The sequence below is a fragment of the Erythrolamprus reginae genome, chromosome 1 (genome assembly GCF_031021105.1).
Source record: "Erythrolamprus reginae isolate rEryReg1 chromosome 1, rEryReg1.hap1, whole genome shotgun sequence".
NCBI lineage: Eukaryota > Metazoa > Chordata > Lepidosauria > Squamata > Dipsadidae > Erythrolamprus > Erythrolamprus reginae.
In genome coordinates, this window is record NC_091950.1 from 21,174,445 (window position 1) to 21,194,672 (window position 20,228).

The window sequence follows — 20,228 nt, forward strand, 5'->3', positions numbered from 1 at the left end:
CTAAAGATCACCAATGTTTATCACTACTAAGTGAGTTATTATTTATCCTAGCCTTTCATGCCTGTGCCCTCTGAGTGCTCACTAGTAACCTATTTTTCAGGTGATGAATCCCGAGGGACAATCAGGAAATTCATCACAGAAGTTTTGGCTCTCTAAAATTGGGGGCTAAATTCTCTGTATATTCTGGAAAAATCAGAGTAGAATCTGTCCAAGCCAACCTTCTGTTGGAGTGTCATTTCTAACATGATGGAGGGAATCACAATTCAAAGTGTTGGTTATGACCTATAAATCCCTTCATGGCACCAGACCAGATTATCTCAGGGACCGCCTTCTGCTGCACGAATCCCAGCGACCATTTAGGTCCCACAGAGTGGATCTTCTCCGGGTCCCATCAACTAAAGAATGTCGCTTGGCGGGACCCAGGGGAAGAGCCTTCTCTGTGGTGTCCCCGGCCCTCTGGAACCAACTCCCCCCAAAGATTAGAATTGCCCCCACCCTCCTTGCCTTTCGTAAGCTGTTTAAAACCCACCTCTGCCATCAGGCATGGGGGAATTGAGACCCTCTTCCCCCTAGGCCTTTACAATTGTATGCATGGTATGTATGTATGTATGTTTGGTTTTTTTATATTAATGGGCTTTTAATTATTTCTAACATCAGACTACTATTGTACACTGCTTTATTGTTGCTGTTAGCCACCCCGAGTCTCCGGAGAGGGGCGGCATACAAATCCAATGAATGAATGAATGAATGAATGAATGAATGAATGAATGAATGAATGAATGAATGAATGAATGAATGAATAAATAAATAAATAAATAAATAAATAAATAAATAAATAAATAAGATTTTCTCTGAAAAGCCTGGCTCAGTTCCACTTAGAAATGCACAAAGAATTTCCTGTGACTGGAACTCGTCTTGAAAATGTGATCATTTCAAAGAACTGTTAAGAAGACAGCAGTCTGATTATACAAAGTCTTAACAGTTTTGTTTTTAAAATAACAAGATGTGATTTGGGTATCCCGGAAGGGGAGAGTCCAAAATGTTTCTACTTTTCGGAGGACCTTTATCTACTTCAGCTTGTTTAAAAACAGAGCTATTAAAATACTTTCCCCACTTCTTTGTTCCAGCATCGTTTACTAGGGATAAAGGGAAAAATCCATAAACCCCAGATCACGTTGTTAAATAGCTTCCCCTTCCCCATTAGAGTCCAGAAGGAGTTGGGTGGCCTATAAATCTAATAGATTAAATCTAATAAATTAATTTTGTTTGTTGGAAGCCCCATGGGACGATGGTGATCATATTACCCAGGAATGCAGTAACCATCAGACATATAAGCTGGTTGTCAAGTGTCCAAATTTCCACAGATCATGGGGTCTGTAATATTCCTAAGTGCAAGGACCAGTCAAAAATCACTTTTCCAACTCTTTCATAACTCTAGTCATTAAACGAAAGGTTATTGTTGTGAGTGGTCTTCGACCAACTCTGGTAATGATAGATTCAGAGGAGGATGAGCCAGGCCCATCTTGGTACACGGGGCCAGTGGTTTTGCCAGCTGATGCAGAGAATGAGAGTGAGGAAGAAATAGAGCTAGATCAGACATAGAAACATAGAAGTCTGACGGCAGAAAAAGACCTCATGGTCCATCTAGTCTGCCCTTATACTATTTTCTGTATTTTATCTTAGGTTGGATATATGTTTATCCCAGGCATGTTTAAATTCAGTTACTGTGGATTTATCTACCACGTCTGCTGGAAGTTTGTTCCAAGGATCTACTACTCTTTCAGTAAAATAATATTTTCTCATGTTGCTTTTGATCTTTCCCCAACTAACTTCAGATTGTGCCCCCTTGTTCTTGTGATCACTTTCCTATTAAAAACACTTCCCTCCTGGACCTTATTTAACCCTTTAACATATTTAAATGTTTCGCTCATGTCCCCCCTTTTCTTTCTGTCCTCCAGATTGGGATCATTAAGTCTTTCCTGATACGTTTTATGCTTAAGACATTCCACCACCTGGGCAAAGTGCGGCCCAGGGGCCGGATGTGGCCCGCCCGCTGTCTGTGACCACCCCGCGGAGGTTGGAAGGAAGGAAGGAAGGGAGGAGAAATGAAGGGAGAAAAGAAGGAAGGAAGGAGAAATGGAGGGAGGGAGGAAGGAAGGAGAAATTCTCTTTCCATGCCCTTTTGCAAAAGTCCAATAAATGCTCATTTTTAATTATTTAAAGCAACCCCCACCCCACCTCTCAGGGGGAAAAAAGGGAGGAAGAGGAAGAAAAGGAATCCAAAGCTACTTTCAGGCAAAGCCTCCACTATGTTTTCTCAACTGACAATGTAGGTTAGTTGAAGAGAGGCACCTGAAAGGAATATTTTGAAAGAGAAGTAAAGAACTGCCCAAAAGCAGAAATAAAAGGCAGAGAAAATCAGAGAGACAGAAGCTTCTCTCCATCTGGAGAAGGAAGGAAGGGGTGGGCAATTAATTTATAATTATAATATATAAATATATATATATATATATATATATAATATAATATAATGTAATATATAATTATAAATTATGATTATAATATAATTAACTCAGTTCTACCCAATAATATAGAGTATTAGGTAGAACTGAGTTAATTATATTAATCCGGCCCTCTAAAACCATCCCAATTTCTCATGCGGCCCCATGGCAAAATTAATTGCCCACCCCTGACCTAGATGAACCTAAAAGACCACCAGAGGTGGCGGATACACCAGTGACAGGAGGGTGTGACTTAGAGGAGGAGGAGGAAGACTATGAAGCCTTTGTTAGATGCTCGCTTTAGAAGACTTAAGAAAAAGACAAAAATACTTGTATGGGAAAAGGAAGTAGTCTGTAGTTTGTTAATTTTAGGGAATTGTTGATCACTTCCCATAGGTATTTAAAGGTGGCTCATGGGATATTCGGGGTGGAGTTTTAATGTTTTGTAATGGAGTCAGTTGATGTTTGGAGTTCCAGCCATGTTACGCCAGCCAACTGTTATTTCTCAACTAAAATCCTTGGAGTAGAATTGCCCTGTCTGCAGGGAGTATGGCAATCGGTAAATGTAAGTCAGGGAAACTGGAGGCTCTTTATCTCATAAAGGAATGTGCAAATTAGCTTTGATCTTCGGCAGCTTTTAACTACTCTCACTGAGAAGCTGCCAAGATGACCTCCCATGCATGAATTTGGCTTGTATAAATGCTGCTTTCTATATAAAAAGGTCGATTTAAAATATCAGCGCGTGGATTCCTCCTTTGTTTTCAATCTGCGTAGGCTCAGGATAGAACAGTTATAAATTGATAATTATCTGTAGTGGTTAGATAACCACTACCGGTCATGTGAATGCAGCCAAAGGATCCAGGTCTGAGGATCTTGATCTGCACATAAATTCACATGTAATGGTGCCTAAATGATCTGTGCAGGAAGTTTTTAAATCTTCCTCCAGCCCCAGATGGAGTGAACCAATCTAGTATAGGTAGTCCTCGACTTACAACCACAACTGAGCCCAGAATTTATATGGCTAAGTGAGAAATTTGTTAAGTGAATTTTGCTCCATTTATACGGCTGTTCTTGTCACTTTTGTTAAGCGAATCACTGCAGTTGTTAAATTAGTGACACAGTTGTTAAGTGAATCTGGTTTCCCCATGGACATGACCCCGGGAGTCACCTATCAATCACATGATCTCAGGGAAGCTGCAAATCATAACTATAAAAAATGGCCATAAGTCACTTTTTTCAATGTTGTTGCAACTTTGATCACTAAATGAATGTTGGATATCGAGGACTAACTGTAGTAAGAGACACCCACTCACCCAAAAAGTGCTAATTGTGATAGATTGTTCCTCCCTTCTCCTAAGGGAACTCATCCAGAGAAGATAAAAGAATTGATTATAGTGTCATTTTAAAATTATAAGCAACGATCAATGACCTGAAATTCATTATGTAGCTATTGAAGTAAGAGCTGTTTGGCAGTGGAAGAGACTTGCCTTGAGTGGCATTAAACTCAGTTTAACCCTGCTGTTCTGTTCGGGTCTGTGAGACCCGAAATCAAGGTTTGAGACCCTGTAAAAAATTTTCCCTGCATATCTGAAACTTGAAATTTCATGACTTTTCATCATTTCAGGGGTTCTCTCTATGAGAATTTTTTTGGGGGGTGGGAGGTTTCTTTCTTGCTGAAAAAAAACCCCTCCCTAATGTTATGTTCCCGGGTCACCCTGACCCGGACCGAAAACTCTTCATTTGCAGTGCTTATGTTTGGTCTTTTTGAAAGCTTTTTTCACTTGGAAAGTAGTCTGAACATTTCTTCACACAATGGAATGAAAATTGAACTGAAAAAATTAATCCTTATTGGTTTATTTTGCCCATAAATGTGCCTCCCCCCCCCCGTTTTTGTGAAAGTTTTTTCAATTTATGGATAGTTTTGCTTGCAAAATGCAGTCTATTTTACTGGAGTTGGTGTGGGAATGGTACCTTGAACATTTCTGAATATAAGAAAAATATAAAGGAACTGAAAAAAATGATTCTTACTGGTTTTTTAACATCAGAAATAAGGCCTCCCTCCCCCCCTCGGCTGCTTGCAACCATTTTCACTTTATATTTACGCAGGCTTCAAATCCAAAATATTTTTAATATCTTAGGCATTCATTTACTCAATTTAACAATGCTGATCATCAAAGAAATATTTGTGGGGGTGGGGAAAATTTTTTTTTTCTGGGCAAAAAAAAAGTCACGTTTAGTCTGTTCGGGTCATATAGACCCGGACCAAAATGATTTTTTTTAGGTACTTGAATTTGGTATTTTTGAAAACTTTTTCAACTGGAAAACTAGTTTGAACATTTATGAACATAATGATATGAAAATTGAACTGGAAAAATTGAGACTTATATTTTTATTTTGATCAAAAAGCCCCTCCCCCCATCCTTTCTGAATTTCGTGTCAATTTCTATTTTTTAAGGCTACAAATCCCTAAGGAATTTTCCCCCAAAAGGTTTGATATACTAAATTGAACATTTCTGAATATAAGAAAAATATAAATGAACTGAAAAAAATGGTTCTTATTGGTTTATTTTTGCCACAAAAGGGACACCACCACCCCCGGCCTTGCTGTGTGCCATTATTGTCACTGTTCATACATATTTGTCTAGAAATATTTGGAATATCCTTTTGAAAATCAACCACATTGTAGCCAGATAACTAATTTTATGAAAGAAATCCATTTTACTAAAAAAAAGTATGTAAATTTGAAATTAACAGCATAAATTTTATATAAATTGAAATAACTTTATATGCAAAATAAACCAATATGCATCAATTTTTCCACTTCAATTTTCATATCATTATGTTCAGAAATGTTCAAGCTACAAATCCCACACCAACTTTAGCAAAATTGAATGTATTCTGCTAGCAAAACTATCCATAAAGTGAAGACTATGTCACAGAAACGGGGGGGGGGAGGCACATTTATGTGCAAAATAAACCAATAAGGATTAATTTTCTCAGTTCAATTTTCATATCATTGTGTGCAGAAATGTTCAAGCTACCAATCCCACACCAACTTTAGTAAAATAGAATGGATTTTGCAAGCAAAACTATCCATAAATTGAAAAAACTTTCACAAAAACGGGGGGGGAGGCACATTTATGTGCAAAATAAACCAATAAGGATTAATTTTTTCAGTTCAATTTTCATTCCATTGTGTGCAGAAATGTTCAAACATGTTTCCAGGTGAAAAAAGCTTTCAAAAAGACCAAACATAAGCACTGCAAATGAAGAGTTTTCGGTCCGGGTCAGGGTGACCCGGGAACATAACATTAGGAACTTTTTTCGAACAGCATACAAGGGTTAAACTGATATAGGGCAGCCATCTCTTAGCTATGCTATTGATAGGCGGTTAGCCTCAATGACCTCGAGGCTCCTTTCCACTCCATCACTTTAACTAACAAAATGAGGTGAGAAGGGTGACTCTCTTTTAACTGGCTCTTATCTGAGAATATTCCTTTCACCCTTCAACTTTGGGGTCCTAATTACTGACCCCTCGCATCCTGGACATAAATTGTTTCAATACTTACCTTCAAAATGATGCTATAGAGCAGTGTTTCCCAGCCTTGGCAATTTGAAGATATTTGGACTTCAACTCCCAGAATTCCCCAGCCAGCATTCCCTGGCTGGGGAATTCTGGGAATTGAAGTCCAAATATTTTCAAGTTGCCAAGGTTGGGAAACACTGCTATAGAGAACTGCACACCAAGACAAGTAGACACAAGAACAGTCCCCCCCCCCCCCGAACACCATCATTCTGCTAAACAAATTATTCCATCAACACTGTCAAGCTATTCACTAAGGCTGCATTACTGTTACAATGGAATTGTCCCATCGTTCCCATCACCCATCTCCTCCCACTTGTAACTGTATGACTGTAACTTGTGGCTTGCATCTTTAAGATTTATATTAATATTGATTGTTTCCTGGTTGCTTATTTGAACCCTATGACAATCATTGTGTTGTACTTCATGATTCTTGATAAATGCATCTTTCTTTTATGTACACTGAGAGCCAATGCACCAAAGACAAATTTCTTGTGTGTCCAATCACATTGGGACATGAAAGTATTCTACTCTACTCTTTCTTTCTTTCTTTCTTTCTTTCTTTCTTTCTTTCTTTCTTTCTTTCTTTCTTTCTTTCTTCCTTCCTTCCTTCCTTCCTTCCTTCATTCATTCATTCATTCATTCATTTATTAGATTTGTATGACGCCCCTCTCCGCAGACTCGGGGCGGCTCACCACAATAATAAAACCGTATACAATGAACAAATCTAATATTTAAAAGAAAATATCTAAAAACCCATTATTTTAAAAACATACAACACAAGCATGCCATACATAAAACTATATAAGCCTGGGGGAGATGTCTCAATTCCCCGATGCCTGACGGCAGAGCTGGGTTTTAAGAAGTTTGCGAAAGGCATAGAGGGTGGGGGCAATCCTAATCTCTGGGGGGAGTTTGTTCCAGAGGGTCGGGGCCGCCACAGAGAAGGCTCTTCCCCTGGGTCCCGCCAGACGATATTGTTTTGTCGATGGGACCCGGAGAAGGCCAACTTTGTGGGACCTAACTGGTCGCTGGGATTTGTGCGGCAGAAGGCGATCTCTGGAGATATTCTGGTCCGATGCCATGAAGGGCTTTATAGGTCATAACCAACACTTTGAATTGCTACCGGAAACTGATCGGCAACTAATGCAGACTGCGGAGTGTTGGTGTGACATGGGCATACCTGAGGAAGCGTGTGACCTAAGGCCAACACAGCCTCTTCCAAAAAGACCAAAATATCTCCAGGACCGCCTTCTGTCACACGAATCCTAGCGACCGATTAGGTCCCACAGAGTTGGCCTTCTCCGGGTCCCGTCGACTAAACAATGTCGTTTGGCGGGCCACAGGGGAAGAACCTTCTCTGTGGCGGCCCCGACTCTCTGGAACCAGCTCCCCCCGGAGTTTAGAACTGCCCCCAACCTCCCTGCCTTTCGTAAACTCCTTAAAACCCACCTTTGCTGTCAGGCATGGGGGAATTGAGACTTCTTCCCCGGGCATATACAATTTAAGTATGGTATGTCTGTGTGTATGTCTGTTTTAATAACGGGGATTTTAATGTTTTCTTTTTTAATCATTAAATTATTAGATTTGTTATGAACTGTTTTTTATTGTTGTTGTGAGCCGCCCTGAGTCTACGGAGAGGGGCGGCATTCAAATCTGATAGATAGATAGATAGATAGATAGATAGATAGATAGATAGATAGATAGATAGATAGATAAAATAAATCGCAGAGGAAGTGACCCTTCTATATAAATAAGATCACTAGGTTTTTAATTTTTTTATTCCCCTTTTCAGTGGCTTTGGTGGAAGGCAGATGTCTCACCAATGCACTTCAGTGGCATTACTCATTGAGGTTTTGCATCAGTTCAAACGAATAGAGGAACTTCAAGTTTGGGGGTTGGTAGGAAAAAAAAAAGACCCAACACACCACTGTGCACTCTTCCTCTTCTGCTGCTGCTAAAACCTTTTGCCTCTGCTGTCCATCTGCAGTTCGGATGTGTTTTTCCAAATCGATCCTTTGCCTGCTTATCATCTCTGTAGATCAGGATTTCTCAACCTTAGCAACTTTAAGCTGTGTGTGAATTCAGTTCCCAGAATTTCCCAGGCATCAAGGGGAATGTCTTTGTTGTTTGTTTATTCACTGTATTTTTCAGAGTATAAGACGCATTGTTTTATCCCCTGGTTAGGGCTGAAAAAAATCTTCTTTGGGGGAGTAGCAATATCCGCAACTTGGGTGTCCTCCTCGATCCACAGTTCACATTAGAGAAACATCTTTCAGCTGTGGCGAGGGGGGCGTTTGCCCAAGTTCGCCTGGTGCACCAGTTGCGGCCCTATTTGGACTGGGAGTCACTGCTCATGCCCTCATCACCCCGAGGCTCGACTACTGTAATGCTCTCTACATGGGGCTACCTTTGAAGAGTGTTCGGAAACTTCAGGTTGTGCAGAATGCAGCTGCGAGAGCAATCATGGGCTTCCCCAAATATGCCCATGTTACACCAACTCTCCGCAGTCTGCATTGGTTGCCGATCAGTTTCTGGTCACAATTCAAAGTGTTGGTTATGACCTATAAAGCCCTTCATGGCACCAGACCAGATTATCTCAGGGACCGCCTTCTGCTGCACGAATCCCAGCGACCAGTTAGGTCCCACAGAGTGGGTCTTCTCCGGGCCCCGTCAACTAAACAATGTCGCTTGGCGGAACCCAGGGGAAGAGCCTTCTCTGTGGCGGCCCCGGCCCTCTGGAACCAACTCCCCCCAGAGATTAGAATTGCCCCCACACCCTCCTTGTCTTTCGTAAGCTTCTTAAAACCCACCTCTGCCACCAGGCATGGGGGAACTGAGATACTCTTTCCCCCTAGGCCTTTACAATTTTATGCATGGTATGTCTGTATGTATGTTTGGTTTTATAATAAGGGTTTTTAACTGTTTTAATATTGGATTGTTATATGCTGTTTTTATTATTGCTGTTAGCCGCCCCGAGTCTACGGAGAGGGGCGGCATACAAATCCAATAAATGAATGAATGAATGAATGAATGAATGAATGAATGAATGAAAACAAACCTTTATAGGACTGGAAAAAAAGCTTCTTCCGAGTAGCAGTGAAAAAAATCCTGCAATCTGAGAAGATTGTTAGTACAGTGATACCTCATCTTACAAACGCCTCATCATACAAACTTTTCGAGATACAAACCCAGGGTTTAAGATTTTTTTGCCTCTTCTTACAAACTATTTTCACCTTACAAACCCACCGCCGCCACTGGGATGCCCCGCCTCCGGACTCCCGTTGCCAGCGAAGCACCTGTTTTTGCGCTGCTGGGATTTCCCTGAGGCTCCCCTCCATGGGAAACCCCACCTCTGGACTTCCGTTGCCAGCAAAGCACTTGTTTTTGCGATGCTGGGATTCCCCTGTAGCATCGCAAAAACACAGAAGTCCGGAGGTGGGAATCCCAGCAGCGCAAAAATGGGCGCTTTGGCTGGCAAAAGGGGTGAATTTTGGGCTTGCACGTATTAATCGCTTTTCCATTGATTCCTATGGGAAACATTGTTTCGTCTTACAAACTTTTCACCTTAAGAACCTCGTCCTGGAACCAATTAAGTTTGTAAGACAAGGTATCACTATTAGGGCTGGGGGAAAAAGCTACATTCGGAGTATAAGACGTACCCAAATTTTCAGCCTCTTTTTTTTGAGGGGGGGGGGGTTGTATTCTGAAAAATATGGGTAATAAAATATTTATGCTGCCTATCTCCTCTGTAAGGCTACAGAACCGTAGACTCTGGTTGCCTTACGATTTATGTAATTTGATTCAGTTTCATTTCTCCTATGGGGCCCAGCTGGGATTCAGGAATGAAAACTCACCTCTTTTACCACAGGGGCCTGTAACCTGTGGGCCAAGGCCAGCTACTAGGCCGCAGCCTAACTGCCAATGGGCCCACTCGCATAAGACTTGTTGCAGGCTCTTAGAGCGAGCCCAACTTGCACAAGTGTTGCTGCAAATGCTGAGAGCACTCAGGCGTCCGTACACAATTTTCCCTCTGAGATTTATTATTATTATTATTATTATTATTATTATTATTATTATTATGACTCGGGACGGCTCACAAAAGTAATAAAAAGGCAATAGAACAAATCTAATAATAAAAAGATATATAAAACCCCAACAATTAAAAACCATACAGCACATACATACCAAACATAAAATATAAAAGCCTGGGGGAGATGTCTTAGTTCCCCCATGCCTGGCGATAAAGATGGGTCTTGAGTAATTTGCGAAAGACAAGGAGGGTGGGGGCCGTTCTAATCTCCGGGGGAGTTGATTCCAGAGGGCCGGGGCCGCCACAGAGAAGGCTCTTCCTGGGGCCCGCCAAGCAACATTGTTTGGTCGACGGGACCCGGAGAAGGCCAACTCTGTGGGATTTATTTATTTATTTAGATTTCTATGTCGCCCTTCTTGAAACGACTCAGGGCAGCATACAACATTAAATGCAATAATATATAAGAAATCTAAATAATGATAAAAGATTATGAAAATTTACTAAAAAAACATTTTAAAAAGATCCCATGTACAATCACACCCATTAATCCAGTCCAATCATTTGTAGTATCGGCCGGAGACAGTCTCATCACTCAAGGCCCCCATGCTTACCAGCAGAGGTAGGTTTTTAAAGCTTTACGAAAGACCAGGAGGGAGGGGGGCGGTACGTATCTCCAGAGCAAGTTCGTTCCAGAGGGCCGGGGCCGCCACAGAGAAGGTTCTTCCCCTAGGCCCCGCCAGTCGATATTGTCTGGCCAACGGGACCTGGAGAAGGCCAACTCTGTGGGATTTAACTGGCTGCTGGGATACATGAGGCAGAAGATGGTCCCGAAGATAATCTGGTCCTAAGCCATTTAGGGCTGTGTAGGTCATAACCAGCACTTTGAATTGGGCCCGGAGACCAATTGGTAACCAGTGCAGCTCACAGAGTGATGTTGAAATGTGGGCAGATATTGGTAGTCCCACTATAGCTCGCGCGGCTGCCTTTTGCACAATTTGTAGTCTCCGAACAGTCTTCAAAGGCAGCCCCATGTAGAGAGCATTGCAGTTGTCGAACCTCAAGGTGATAAAGACATGAGTGACTGTGAGAAGTGACTCCCTATCCAGATAGGGCCGCAACTGAGGGCAGTCCTAATCTCTGAGGGGAGTTGGTTCCAGAGGGCCGGGGCTGCCACAGAGAAGGCTCTTCCCCTGGGTCCTGCCAGACGACATTGTTTAGTCGATGGGACCTGGAGAAGGCCAACTCTGTGGGACCTAATCGGCCGCTGGGATTCGTGTGGCAGAAGGCTTTATAGGTAATGACCAACACTTTGAATTGCGTTCGGAGACCAATCGGTAGCCAATGCAGCTCGCAGAGTGATGGCGATACAAGGGTAAATCTTGGCAAGCTCATGACAGTTCTCGCGGCTTAGCTGCAGTCTCCAAACGTTCTTCAAAGGTAGCCCCATGTAGAGAGCATTGCAGTTGTCGAACCTCAAGGTGATAAAGGCATGAGTGACTGTGAGAAGTGACTCCCTATCCAGATAGGGCCGCAACTGATGCACAAGGCGTACCTGTGCGAACACCCCCCCTCGCTACAGCCAAGAGATGGTCTTCTAAGCTCAGCTGTGGATCGAGGAGGACGCCCAAGTTGTGGACCCTCTCTGAGAGGGACAAAGACTCCCCCTCTACCAGGGTAATGGGTGGACAGTTGGTATTATCCCTGGGAGGTAAAACCGCACGAATCCCAGTGGCCGGTTAGGTCCCACAGAGTTGGCCTTCTCCGGGTCCCGTCGACTAAGCAAGGTCGTTCGGCGGGACCCAGGAGAAGAGACTTCTCTGTGGTGGCCCCGACCCTCTGGAACCAGCTCCCCCCAGATATCAGAGTTGCCCCCACCCTCCTTGCCTTTTGCAAGCTCCTTAAAACCCACTTCTGTCATCAGGCATGGGGGAATTGAAATTTCCCTTCCCCCTAGGCTTATAGAATATATACATGGTATGTTTGTATGTATGAGTGGTTATTTAAATTGGGGTTTTAAAGATTATTTTTAATATTAGATTTGTTTACATTGTCTTTTTATATTGTTGTTAGCCGCCCCGAGTCTTCGGAGAGGGGCGGCATACAAATCTAATAAATACAATACAATACAATGCAATACACATCCACTCTGTCTTGTCGGGGTTGAGTCTGAACCTATGGGAACACTGCTATCAGGTCACCCCAGTCCTTCTTGTCATTAAAATAAATAGGCCCAAGTTTGTGATGCTTTTGGTGGTGGAAGTTTTGTCTGTATAAAATAAACCTCAATTGTTATGTACAGCATCCAGGGAACCAAGGATGTGTGGATTGTTGCTGCTTAGAAACGCAGTCAATAAACAAATGTCGCAAGGTCAGCAGCTCGAGATAAATTCTGCTGTCTCTGTTTATAAGTTGGGATGGATTCCTTCCTGCATTTCTCTTTGGTGGTTATTCAAACCCAGAACTAGTTTGGTGTGGTGCAGGGGTCTCTGAACGTGGCAACTTTAAGACTTGTGGACTTCAACTCCCAGAATTCCCCAGCTAGCCAAGTTGCAATGGACCATGACCAGACCCCGGATGTAAGGGAGAAGATGCTGGGCTGGAACCTTGAAGACCCGTGAGTGTTAGTCTTCCTTAGGCATCAAAACCAGCTGAATCCCCCTCTCTCAGCCGAACCCGCCTCGCAGGGCTCCTGTTGGGAGGAAATTGGTGGCAGCCAAAGAGGGTGTGATTATTTCAGAATGCACTGAATTACAAGCGAGTCAACTTCATGTGTTGTCTGATCCAGCATGTGTTGTGTGACGAAGAGCCCGTTTAGAGTACTGTAGTGGCTAAGATGTGGGAGACACCGTGGATTCTCATCCTGCCAGCTGGGCGACTCCGGGCCGGCGACTTCTCTTTGCCCGACACAATTCACTACTGGGTTGCAGTGGGGAAAGAAGAGGGTGAAAGAATATTGTGTATGTTCAGTGCCTTGAGATTGAATTTCTTACAAGGAATAAAGGAGGGATAAAAATATTAGTGGATGGATGGATAGGTAGGTAGGTAGGTAGGTAGATAGCTACAGGTAGGTAGGTAGGTAGGTAGGTGCATAGGTAGGTAGGTAGGTAGGTAGGTAGATACAGGTAGGTAGGTGTTGTGATTCAGCCTGAGGCTCCTCAGGGAACGGCTGGAACTCTGCCGGATCCATGCTCAGAGGGGGAGGACGATGAACAGGAGGGGGAGGACCAGGCAGAAGAGGAGGAGGGGGAGAGCAGCCTGAAACCCCCGGGGGGGGGGCTCTCCCCAGCGAGTAGCCTGGATTCATTAGATGAAGACGCCCAGGCTATCATAGATATGAGGCAGAGACGGGCAGCCCAAAGAAGGGGCCAATTAGCAAGGTATTTCCATCCTTGAATTGGTAACAGCTGGGTTTGGGTGTGGTTCTCCTCAGCAGGGTTGAAAAGGCAGGCCCAACCTTACTGTATTGTGGAGAGTTATCTATTGGGAGTCCTGTGACCTTGCTTCGATTCTTGGCGTCTCTGATCCTGGCTTGTGGCTTCGAAGGCTGAAGACTTGGGGGAGGCGTGGGTTTTATTACCTCCAGTGTTGTTTTTGCCAGCAAGAATCCTGTTTTATTGCCTGGCCGTCGTGAAACCTCTGTGAAGCTTCATAACGTTCCTGTCTGTAAGAACAGTTTTTGTTACCTGTGTTTGCTTTCAAATATATAAACTGCCTTTGCTTTTTACCAGTGTGTCTGGCTACTGTTTTTAGTTGGTGTTGGCGTCTGGGGGGACCCAGACAGAACAGTAGGTAGGTAGGTAGGTAAGTAGGCAGGAAGGCAGGCAGACAGACAGACAGACAGACACTGGTAGATGGATGGATTTGACAATTCATCCACCCTGAGCAGAGGCAATCTACCTTAGTTGCCACATCATGTAAGAGGGGAAGACTATTGCTTTTAAGCCTTGCTTATGCATTTCCTGGAAACTTCAGGCCAGCACCAAACAGACTGTAAACTATTAAGAGTTTGTTGCAAAATTCAAAACCAGAAGTACACACAGATGACCAATTCAGCTGGATTGAATGACTCCTTTTTAACCATAATTAACAGATGAATTTGCAATACCCGTATCAGATTATTTTTTCAAGTAAACACAAGCAGGAGTTAGCTTCATTTCAGCAGAGCAGTACAGAGGGGACAGAGAGAGTGGATTGAGCTACGCCCAGCCTTAAGCTTAAGCTTTGAGTTTTGATTCTCTGCACAGACTCGGAAGTGCTTAGTTCCCATTGGCTGACTTAGTTACTATGCCTATTCATTGGCTAACCTTGCTACCTTTGGCACTCCCAATTCACGAATATCTCAATATAAACGGAGGTGTGTTATTTCTTACCCCAGACTCTTTAACCTCTGTAACACAGGTTTCGTTTCTTCCCTGAAGTTATATTCTCCCTTTCCTTCCAGCAGCTCAAAATGACACTCCCGCTCCCTATTTTCTTCTCCTATTACATAGAAACATAGAAGTCTGACAGCAGAAAAAGACCTCCTGGTCCATCTAGTCTGCCCTTATACTATTTTCTGTATTTTATCTTAGGATGGATATATGTTTATCCCAGGCATGTTTAAATTCAGTTACTGTGGATTTATCTACCACGTCTGCTGGAAGTTTGTTCCAAGGATCTACTACTCTTTCAGTAAAATAATATTTTTTCATGTTGCTTTTGATCTTTCCCCCAACTAACTTCAGATTGTGTCCCCTTGTTCTTGTGTTCACTTTCCTATTAAAAACACTTCCCTCCTGGACCTTATTTAACCCTTTAATATATTTAAATGTTTCAATCATGTCCCCCCTTTTCCTTCTGTCCTCCAGACTATACAGATTGAGTTCATGAAGTCTTTCCTGATATGTTTTATGCTTAAGACCTTCCACCATTCTTGTAGCCCGTCTTTGGACCCGTTCAATTTTGTCAATATCTTTTTGTAGGTGAGGTCTCCAGAACTGAACACAGTCTTCCAAATGTGGTCTCACCAGCGCTGTATATAAGGGGATCACAATCTCCCTCTTCCTGCTTGTTATACCTCTAGCTATGCAGCCAAGCATCCTACTTGCTTTCCCTACCGCCTGACTGCACTGTTCACCCATTTTGAGACTGTCAGAAATCACCACCCCTAAATCCTTTTCTTCTGAAGTATTTGCTAACACAGAACTGCCAATACAATACTCAGATTGAGGATTCCTTTTCCCCAAGTGCATTATTTTACATTTGGAAACATTAAACTGCAGTTTCCATTGCTTTGACCATTTATCTAGTAAAGCTAAATCATTTACCATATTACAGACGCCTCCAGGAATATCAACCCTATTGCACACTTTAGAGTCATCGGCAAATAGGCAAACCTTCCCTACCAAACCTTCCCCTATGTCACTCATTACCACAACCCTGCAAGGTAGGCTAAGCCCAGCTCTGCCTTCCCCAATTCCTCCAGTACCCCATAATGTCAACTGCCCACGTTCTTTGATGTTGCTGTGGATTTACGGTGGTTGGAATCATCTTTTCCTGGAGGGAGAGAGGGAGACTTTGTTTGGGAAAGACCTGAGCCAAGGCACAGCAAGCGAGTTCATTTCGGAGGAAAATTAGTAATTTGTTGTCTTGAGCTCTTTTGCTCTCTTCTCCTTTTCTTTGCAAGTTGGGTGTAAACATTCACTGGGTTTCCGCTTTCTTAACAGAGCTGACACGGGGTGGTTGCAGGATGCGGTGATGGCAGCTTCTTGAGTGGTTTCTGAGTAATCGGAGAGTCACAGCATCTGTCTTCTGCCTTCTCCGTAAGCTTGTGCATTTTGATAAAGAGGCCTTTTTTTTGCAAAATTAAAGAATAGAATAGAATAGAATTTTTTTTGGCCAAGTGTGATTGGACACACAAGGAATTTGTCTTGGTGCCTATGCTCTCAGCGTACATAAAATAAAATATACATTTGTCAAGAATCATGTGGTGCAACATTTAATGATTGTCATAGGGATCAAATAAGCAATGAAGAAGCAACATTAATAAAAATCTTAGGATATAAGCAACAAGTTACAGTCATACAGTCAACATGGGAGGAAATGGGTGAAAGGAATGATGAGAAAAACTAGTAGAATAGAAGTGCAGATTTAGTAGAAAGTCTCACAGTGTTGAGGGAATTATTTGTTTAGCAGAGTGATGGCGTTCAGAAAAAAACTGTTCTTGTGTCTAATTGTCTTGGTGTGCAGTGCTCTGTAGCGACGTTTTGAGGGTAGGAGTTGAAACAGTTTGTGTCCAGGATGCGAGGGGTCAGTAAATATTTTCCCCGCCCTCTTTTTGACTCGTGCAGTATACAGGTCCTCAATGGAAGGCAGGTTGGCAGCAATTGTTTTTTCTGCAGTTCTGATTCTCCTCTGAAGTCTGTGTCGGTCCTGTTGGGTTGCAGCACCAAACCAGACAGTTATAGAGGTGCAGATGACAGACTGGAGTCTTCTCAAAACCTGGCTTGTTGGATGAGATTGGGGGAAGAGTTCGTTGGGATGTTTTATACATATGGCCAATAGGTTCCACCTCCCCCCTCCAAAGAGGATCGGTGAGACCCCATTTGGAAGACTGTATTCAGTTCTGGAGACCTCACCTTCAAAAAGATATGGATAAAATTGAACGGGTCCAAAGTCGGGCTACAAGAATGGTGGAAGGTCTTAAGCATAAAACTTATCAGGAAAGACTTCATGAACTCAATCTGTATAGTCTGGAGCAGTGTTTCCCAACCAGTGTGCCGCGGCACACTAGTGTGCCGCGGGACATGGCCAGGTGTGCCGCGAGCCCGGCCTGGCTGGAGCTTCCTTGGCGGTGAAGGCAAGTGAGCTTTTGGGGCCCGGTGGGAGGGCGTCGGCCACTGTTGCTTCTAAGCCACACAAAGCCACGCAGCCCTAAATCGCTCCCTTCTCCGGCCAGCAAAGTCGGCTGCCGCGTTTGAAAAGTGGGCGTTTAAACAGCGCGCCGCTTTCCCAGGCAGCCGGCTTGCTGGACGGAGAAGCGAGCGATCCAGGACTGCGTGGCTTTGCGCCGTGATGACAACGGCGCCATGGTGGCCTTCAAGCGCCGCCCTTCGTGGTGCCCCACCACCCGTTCCTGTAGGTAGAAGTCGGGCAGGGTACCGGGAGGTGGAGGCGGCGCGTGGCCGGGCGCTGAGCGCCATGGATGCCTGGGAGGGCGAGGGGGTGAATGTGGCCGCTGCCTCTTAGGCGGAGGCGAATGCGACGGCGGAGTTCACGCTGGGGCCATGCGAGGCCGCTGATCCAGGGGGCCGCGGACCGGCAAACTGCCCTCCACTCTCTCTCCGCTCTCTCTTTCTCTCTCTGTTGCCGGCATGGTGCACGAGAGAGAAAGAGAGAGAGAGAAAGCAAGAAATAAATCAAGAGAGAGAGAGAGAGAGAAAGCAAGGGAGAGAGAGAGAGAGAGAAAGAGTGTGTGTGAGAGAGAAAGCAAGAGAGAGAAAGCAAGAAAGAGGAAGAGAGAGAGAGAAAGAAAAAGAGAGAAAAAGAGAGAAAAAGAAAGCAAGAAAGAGAAAGAGAGAAGGAAAGCAAGAGAAAGAGAAAGAAAGAAAGAAAGAAAGAGAGAGTGAGAAAGCAAGGGAGAGAGAGTGTGTGTGAGAGAGAAAGCAAGAGAAAGAAAGCAAGAAATAGAGAAAGAGAGAGAGGGAGAGAGAGAGAGAGAAAGAAAGCAAGAGAGAAAGAGAAAGAGAGAAGGAAAGCAAGAAAGAGAGAAAGAGGAAGGAGGGAGAGAGAAAGAGCAAAAAAGAGAGGAAGAAAGAAAGAAAGAGGGATGGAGAGAGAGAGGGAAAGAAAGAGGGAGGGAGAGAGAGAGAAATAGGGTGAAAGGGAGGAAGAGAGGGTTTTTTTGTCCAAACTTTTTTAGCCCCCCGCCCCCCCCACCCCACCCCCGCTCAATGTTCCCCAGGATTTTGTAAATGTGAATAATGTGCCGTGGCTCAAAAAAGGTTGGGAAACACTGGTCTGGAGTGCAGAAGGAAAAGGGGGGGACATGATCGAAACATTTAAATATGTTAGTTAAAGGGTTCAATAAGGTTCAGGAGAGAAGTGTTTTTAATAGGAAAGTGAACACAAGAACAAGGGGTCGCAATTTGAAGTTAGTTGGGGGAAAGATTAGAAGTAACATGAGAAAATATTATTTTACTGAAAGAGTAGTAGATGCTTGGAACAATCTTGCAGCAGACGTGGTTGGTAAATCCACAGTAACTGAATTTAAACATTCCTGGGATAAACATAGATCCATCCTAAGATAAAATACAAAAAATAGTTTAAGGGCAGACTAGATGGACCATGAGGTCTTTTTCTGCCGTCAGTCTTCTATGTTTCTATGATGTGAACTTTCCACTGAGTGGGAAACTTCAGATCCAGGTTTCCCAGTGAGGTTGCCAGGATAGCTTCGGAAATAAATTGGAACTTTGAGGAATACTTTGACTCGGACTCTCATTTAGTTTGGACGTTATCTGGAACCTTAACATTGCACTTATTTCAGGGTTCCAAAAAAATATAAGACAGGGTCTTATTTTCAGGGAAATATGGTGGCAGGTGTCTTATCTGTGCATCCCTGTTTGTGGAAAGGAGAAACTGGCCCCGTGTGGCTTTTTCTCAAAGGTCTCTTTGGCAGCCAAGGGAATGACCGCCTTCTGCCACACGAATCCCAGCGCTGATTAAGTCCCACAGAGTTGGCCTTCTCCGGGTCCCGTCGACTAAACAATGTCGGTTGGCGGGGCCCAGGGGAAGAGCCTTCTCTGTGGTGGCCCCGGCCCTCTGGAATCAACTCCCTCCAGAGATTCGAACATCCCCCACCCTCCTCGCCTTCCGTAAAATGCTGAAGACTCATCTCTGTCGCCAGGCGTGGGGATGATTACCTCCCCCCTTCGTTGTTTTTCTGACCTCTGTATTATGATTAATTGGGTTGAGTGTGTACGAGTGCATAGTTGTGATTTTATGATATTGATTATGTTATATTAATGTTTTTAAATTTACATTTTACTTTTTACATTTTAAAATCAGATTTGCAATGTATTGTACTATTGCTATGTTGTGAGCCGCCCCGAGTCTTCAGAGAGGGGCAGCATACAAATTTATTTATTTATTTATTTATTTATTTATTTATTTATTTATTTATTTATTTATTTATTTATTTATTTATTTATTATTTAGATTTGTACGCCGCCCCTCTCCGCAGACTCGGGGCGGCTCACAACAAAGTGAAAACAATTTACAACAAATCTAAATTACTGTCTAAATTTTTTTAAAACCCCATTTTCTAAACACACATACAATTTTTAAAAAAATATTATTATTATTATTATTATTATTATTATTATTATTATTATTATTATTAATGAATCCGAAGGGAACTTGGATTGATTGGTGGCTGGGCTTACAACCAGGGCTGAGAAGCAGATAGGGAAACTCCATGTTCAGAGGAAGTCTATCCCCACTAGGAATGAAGTTTAGGATTTGCTTTGCTCACCTGTCCTGGCAAGTATCCCGTGGTGGATAGTAGATGCTGGACGAGAAGGACTTTGGATATGACTGTGACATCAATGAGTGTGGTTATATGGTCTTATGACTTGGGTTTTTAGATTAATTTTATAATTGGGCTTTAGAATTGGTTTTTGTATTGCTTTTATATGTTGCAAGCTGCCCTGAGTCTTTGGAGAAGGCTGGCATATAAGTCCAATTAATAAATAAATAAATTCAAAGTTACAAAGGATTTCCGCAGAGCTATTTGTGACCCTGTTCCAAAGTTATGATGGCCACGTCCCTGCAGTCCCATGACCAAGCAGCAGACCTACGTTGATGCTCATTTGCAATATCTAATGGTCACATGACTTTTGGGGTATGTTTGTTTCCTGAAACTAGTTTTGCAGCAAAAAAACCCCGCCCATGTCAAACAATGAGTTTGCTTTTATGACCACAGTGTTTGTTTTAAAGGGTTGTAAAATTGGATCACCCACATGGCTGACCCACTTTATTAGTGTCACGAGTTACAACTCCATAAGCAGGCTCCATTAGAGCTACCTCCATCGCTGTTGTATATGCGATTGTCTTTTTCTCAAAGTTGCATTTC

The 20,228-nt window shown here is 43.2% G+C and overlaps 1 protein-coding gene across 2 annotated transcripts in view; it reads left to right on the forward strand.

Annotated features, from left to right (window-relative positions):
• The window catches only part of MOB3A (MOB kinase activator 3A), a 34,498-nt gene that overhangs the window by 5,484 nt on the left and 8,786 nt on the right, over positions 1-20,228 (forward strand). Inside the window, exon 1 of one of the 2 annotated variants that reach the window (XM_070746824.1) lies at positions 12,461-12,731. The exons of the other annotated variant lie outside the window; for it this stretch is intronic. The gene's annotated coding sequence lies outside the window, so the exon portion shown is untranslated. Of the gene's footprint in view, positions 1-12,460; positions 12,732-20,228 lie in introns of those variants that run through there. 2 annotated transcript variants of the gene reach the window in all.